This window comes from Trachymyrmex septentrionalis, unplaced genomic scaffold, assembly GCF_001594115.1.
Source record: "Trachymyrmex septentrionalis isolate Tsep2-gDNA-1 unplaced genomic scaffold, Tsep1.0 scaffold8, whole genome shotgun sequence".
Classification (NCBI taxonomy): Eukaryota; Metazoa; Arthropoda; class Insecta; order Hymenoptera; family Formicidae; genus Trachymyrmex; species Trachymyrmex septentrionalis.
The window spans coordinates 4,622,642-4,629,189 of NW_017305987.1; the positions used below are offsets into that span (position 1 = coordinate 4,622,642).

The 6,548-nt window shown below is 34.0% G+C and overlaps 1 protein-coding gene across 1 annotated transcript in view; it reads left to right on the top strand.

The window, feature by feature from the left end:
• Positions 1–4,269: 4,269 nt before the first annotated feature.
• LOC108754571 (cadherin-87A) overlaps positions 4,270–6,548 on the top strand; it is a 16,294-nt gene continuing 14,015 nt past the window's right edge. The window contains exon 1 of the mRNA XM_018496996.1: positions 4,270–4,427. The gene's annotated coding sequence lies outside the window, so the exon portion shown is untranslated. The remainder of the gene's footprint in view (positions 4,428–6,548) is intronic.

Consider the following 6,548-nt stretch of genomic DNA (forward strand, 5'->3'; position numbering starts at 1 on the left):
AGTATATGTATCGTACTATATTAATGCGAGGAAAGTTGAACGGATTTGTTACAGCATATCAAGGAGCTCATAAATAAACAGAAAGCTGTTACGTGCAAACCACATGAATACAGTTCGAAAGTAGTTCCGGAAAGTAATTCACGTTTTTTGTACAATTGATCAGTTATTGGTTGTGTTGACTCTACTTACTATTAGAGAAATTGTTGTTGAAACTGATAAATATGGAATAATAAATTGACGAGTTAAATAATGATTTATTCTAGGACGTGTTTATACACAAAGAGAATAATTTTGTTGAAAAATTTAAAATTTTACTATAAATTTGCAAATAAATTTGTTGAACAATCAAAATAATTTTAGAAATTCAAACTAATCGTTAGAATTTTATAATTTCTTGCAGTATAGTTTATAATTTTTTAGTTTCCAACATAATTATTTTGATGGTTCAACAAAATTAATTTTTAGATCGGTATTTAGCTAAATTTTAAATCTGTCAACAAAATAGTGTAGAATTATTTGTGTCATTAGCTTGTGTTTTCGTTCATTATATTTGAAGTAAATATAAAAGACATTCGTAATTCCAAAAATTCTCTTCGAATCTTTTAAAATAAGACATCGTAATTATGAATTTCTTTCTTATACCAAACTATTGAATTATTTATACGAGTTCGTGTGCCTGAAAATAAAGGCGCACACTATCACTTTCTGCTTCTTTTCGTAATCATTACAACAGGGATGGTTCGGCCTCTCGAAATCGCGATCCTCCGTGCGATCGGTTCGCGATCGCGATTATTACGCTAGAGGAATCGCCATGCCCATTCGAAAGGTTTCTTGCGTGTGAGAGATACGGGCGCACGTGAGAAGTGGGTTATCTAACTGACAACACCCTCATGTAGTTCACGAGAGTTTTCCCATAAGTCGTAACAGGACAGGCAAACGTCTGCAGAAACGAGTTGCAAAAACAGAGAGATGGGGAAAAAGAGAGAAAGAGAGAAGGAGGAAGGAATTGCGTCGGGAGATGATACTTATGCCAACAGACACAATCTCTCTCACGAAGCGACATGTTCTCTTTTTTCTTCGTAGTCTTACTAACATATAATTTATTATCGTACAAATGTTGCGTTTGCGCGTTACGTGTCTTCTAGATTTCTACAGCCCGAAATTCGCCAACACGCTGAAGAATTTAAAATATGGGAAACATAGAGAATTAACTTATTTTTCGGATTCTTCTTTTTAATTCTTTGCCGTGAGCCCTCTGTTTTTTACTTTTAATTTATACGCTTAATTATAATTTATAAGCGATGGAATCTGTGTAATTGTGTAATGTATAATTGGCACATAACGTGGTTAAATATAAAGTTAATCTGAGAGATACAGATGATATAATTATGGATAATACTGTAAAGGTTATTATAATTTTATACAAAATTTTATAAAAATTATATTACAATCTTTTTTTTCTAGTAACTACATACAGATTTGAAAATAATTCTATTCGATCATCAAAATAATTACATAGAACGTTGATGTCAATGCTACAAAAAAATGTAATATTCTAAGTACCAGTTTGAGTGCCCTACATCATTATTTTGAACACAAATAAGTGAAGGCCACATTCGGCATAATTATTTTGATGATAGTATAATTATTTTTGATAGTCGAAACAAAATTATTTTTAGATCTACCTAAATTTTTAGATACTTCAGCAAAGTCGTTCCTTCCGTGCAGCTACGTTCTTAACTCAATTATAGGAATCTGACATAAATTCTTGGAATCAAACGTCGAGACAATTGTCCGTTCACCAACGCCGCGATTTCGACAACATGCTATATGGAAGCCGAGGCGTGTGCAGCGCCAGATTGAAAACCCAGAATCCAGTCCGGCCGATCCCCGACAGCTTGGATAGGTCTTGATCAGCATGTTGTCCCGCTTCTATGGAGGGGAAAACAATCTCCGTCCGACTTTAGATGCTGGCATGATACTCTCGACGATAGTCGAAGGTGGAGTCGCGCTCGCTGCGGCCTTTGCTAACTGTACAAATTCCCTACCTCGCTCGCTCGTCATAGCGAGGTCTTCCTCTTACCTGGCTGATTTTCTACCTTTCTCTCGATTCCTCTCCCGTCGTCCTTATTCCCCGATCATGCCACGATTCACAAATACCCCTTTTCCGCGTCCTTTTTATCCCCACCGAGCAAAAGAGCGAAAGAGTGAGGAAGAAGGAGAATAAATGAGTAAGTGAGTGAATGTGTGTGAATGTGTGTGTGTGTGTGTGTGTGTGTGTGTGTGTGTGTGTCAGAGAGAGAGAGAGAGAGAGAGAGAGAGAGAGAGAGAGAGAGAGAGAGAGAGAAGAGGGAGGGTAAGAGGGAGGGAGGGAGAGAGTGGAAGGACGGGTGAAGAGAATGGAGAGGGACGAAGTACGTCGAGCCTTCGGCATTTTAACATTGCTCTTTTATAGCCTGTACACGTTAAACGTTCGCGAGAGAGACCTTTTGAACTATCTTTCTGACGAGATGGACGAGAACGAGGAACTCGCGAAGATAAACTTGGCCGCGACTTACACTGCGACTAGACGCCATCTTTGAAGGATGCTGTAATTGTTGACTCTGATCGTTTTTTTGTAATCCGTATTTAATTTTATAAAAGCTCAAAATTGTTTGTTAAAGGGATACTTAAAAAGAATTGAGATTTTTGTTTATTTAACTAAAAGATGTATTTAAAAATTTACATGCAATTATTATTAGACACCAAGAATTGGTACTTTTTACTTATTTATATTGAATTTTGATTTCTTTGGTCAGAAAGTCTTAAAAAATGTTACTCTAATAGAGCATTTAAGTAATATATTTTTTTATTCTATTTTATTATACTTACTTATTATATTATATTATAATGAATAAAGTATTATAATACCTGTGATGTTATATTGCTCTCAACAATCTTTATTTTAGGCGAGTACTTTAAGCGAACACATCTTGTTGATTGGATATTAAAATTGAAGCAGTTCTTAAACTCAAGATTATCAAGAAGTTCCTAAAGGAGATAATTATTTAATTATTACAGACGCTTCATTGAATGAAAAAATATTACTTTCTCTTACTTTTCTCTTTAAAGTATAATTATTAGCATGAATTTCTTCATCGTATCGTTCGTATGACTGAAGGTAAGATTAACTTCATTTCAATATGAATAAACGCGATCCGCAAAAATAACTTGCCTAATGATACACCAGGAGATTAATCAAAGAGCTCCATCGAAAGGTCGTAATATCTTCAAGACTGCGTCTAGCGAACGAAATGTCAGGAAAACTGATGATGCAATTCCATTCTCATCATCGATTCGCTTTTCATTATTATAGACCCTAATCTTCTGTCATTTTTCATTATTGTCAAATCACATGCCAACCAAATAAAGCATTACATTTTATTACAAACAGTATAAAAATTTTTGTTCCATAATTTCGCTTTATCAAGAAACTAATAAAAGATTGAAGCAGAAGTTTGTTTTTCTCGGTTCGCATTATTATATAAATCCCTGCCGCAAAAAATTTAATGTTACAACTCTTACATTACAGAACACCTTACTTATTTATAGGTATATCAATTGTTGTAAGATATAGAAATAAAAATCAAATTGTCGTAAAGCTGAAATTGTTGTTATATTAAAAAATTTTAATCATTATAAACTCTACTTTTCAAAACTAAATGTAATTATTATAAAATTGTGGTTGGTATTTTCAAACAATTTATTCTTTAAATTAGTATAATATTATAATTATGGTTTCAGCAACTCATACATTAAATTGGTTTAAGATATAATTTTTGTATTAATTTTTATATTATTTTACTAATTATAACAATTAATATTTTACTGAAAAGCTTCGACAATTGCAGATTAAATCAATTTTGAGAATCACCTAATATCTTGGATAAGCAATATGAAGAAAAAGACTTCTCAGGTCGTCGTCGTCCTCGGTGGAGCTTTACCGGGTACAGACTATAGGTTCTCTTTACTCCGAGGCGCACGGTTTCTCTCTCTCTCTCTCTCTCTCTCTCTCTTTCTGTCTCTGTCTCTCTCTCTTTCTTTTTCTCTCACCATACCTTCCATTCCCGCGGTGGAGGCCGCATACCTCCTTAGGATGCAGTATAGACCTGTCCATTGGCTGGCAGACACCGGTTGGTTCTCTTTTCGGTCCGGAACGACGCCGTCGTTCAATGATACCGAGAGGGTAGATGAGACATTCTCTTACGTTCGTTCGTACTTTTAGTTACCTCTTCGTGAGTGCGTCATGCGGACGATTCGACGTGATTTCACGAATATGTTTAAGTGATTATAGAATGGTGTGCGGAAATACAGCACGTGTAGTTTCGTGACACGATGAGGTGATAAACCGTGTTGTGCAGCGCGGTATCTTGGAGCGTCTTTGGAAGGTAAATTCTGTGAGCTCAAAGAAAAAGTTTGAGATAATCTTTTTGAATTTATGTCAACTTGGATATTACTTTCAACGCGAAGAGACTGATTAAATAACAAAGAACTTTCTACGGAGTTGATCGGTTAATTTTAACTTCCGCAAATATTATAGTTAGGAGCTTTATTTTTATACTCATTACTGCTACAATGTTAATAATAATAATTATATTGATTTAATTATGCAACGATATATTCTTTTTGTTATAAAGACACTATAAACATATAATTATTACTATTGACGTTGTAGTAATATTTTACAATGCAATTAGAATGTCAAAAACTTTCCTCTCAGTGTTTATACTTGGCAGATGTTGAAGTTGAAGAACGCCAATATTAAAGATTTATGCGTTCTGAAACAATAAAATGTGCTAAATTAGATCAATACTAATTGAATTCTTGTTTCAATTGTTGATTGGAAGACTTTTTATTGTCTTCATTACTAGAAGAATATAATTTCGCTAAGATTACTTCATCTTACATCAGCACACATCCTAAAATGAATTTCTTGAATTTGTTTTCAATTACTTGTAAATAATCCTAGAAATAAAGCAAATAAACTATTCACTTATTAATTCTTTGTATATATAATATTTGTGTATATAATAAGAATTGCGTATGCGGTATATAATTTATTCACGAGTATGAAGCTTGCTCGCTCCTTTCAGACTGGAATCGAGTGACTTGTAATTTTCTGTTACCATTCTGTTCTTTGCGTTCATCACGCTTTGCATAATTATTATCCAGTTGAATAAACCGAAGAACATCTTTTACAATTTCTAAATTTATTGCATATTGAAGAAAATAATATATCAGAAAAGCAGGGAAAATTGGGTCCTGGTTCTGAATATGATTGCAAAATCAACGTTCATGCAAATCGAGGAATTGAGGTCGGAGATTGAGGATGTCGTCTCGACGATTTCTTAGCAACGGTATAATCGTGCTCTTTCTTTTGTTTGATACACGCAAAACGGTGATATCACGATGGTATTAAAACCTATATTAGTTATCTAATTCTAAGTATATTTACACGTTACGTTAAAATTAATAAAAGACTATATTATAATGTCGGAGAAAAAAAAAGAATTCGGATGGAATTTGGAAAGATTTATATATATTTAAGTATTTTGATGTATAACATTTTTATAATTACAATATATTGAAACTTACTAATATTATGTACTACATATTAAATTAATTTCTATTGTGTTTAAATTTTCGGGTTTTGAACGTATTATAAAAAATTCCAACATATTGTTACGGATAATTGACTAGTCTGGCGAAACCACGTAAATCTTCGATTGATCCTTATTGTTTTTTTTTTTCGTTATTCGTTGAGAAAAAAACCAGTTCCGGCAGTTTGCGGTCTGGCGAAGTTCTGGTTTCAAGGAACCAGTGTCAAGTTCGAAGAACAGGAAAAGCTGTGGGTGCAAATTTTTCGACGCGCGTGACTTCCGTCGATTAAGGGAACAAACGATTCCGGGGACTGTCAGAATTTCCAGTAATCTGAAAGGAGTGAGTAGGTCTCATTATCATATGACAAACCATGAATAGTACATGCGATATCCTTATTACGTGTTACGAAGAGAAGTAAAAATAAATAAATGATTTATTAGCTTTGTATCTAAGATCATTTACGAGTTTGATCAATTTGAAAAATTTCTTGTGTCCTTTACGAAGTGTGCTGATGAAAGTGAAGATCTACAGGAGGATATGCGCACACCAGAATATTCCTTTTCTTCGTCATTCATCCTGGCATCACTTGGTCACGCAGTGTCAGGATTCCAACCGCGTAACGTAACGGAGACCAGAGGAAGAGGGGTGTAACGGTTTTTTTCTTTCTCTCTTACTCTTTCCTGACTTCTGGTTTCCTCTTTCGCTCGTTCCTGCTACTTGTCCTACTTGTGCTCTTCTTTCTTCGTTTCTCTTTTCTTGTGATGTAGCTATATGTTCCAGAATTATTTTAAAATAGGCCCGTAATCTTGAATCTCATCACCTATAATTTTGATTAATTCCTTTTATTGTTTCTCGAAGGGAACAAAGAAATAGAAAGTTCGCTACAAATTAATTTAAACTCACTTCCA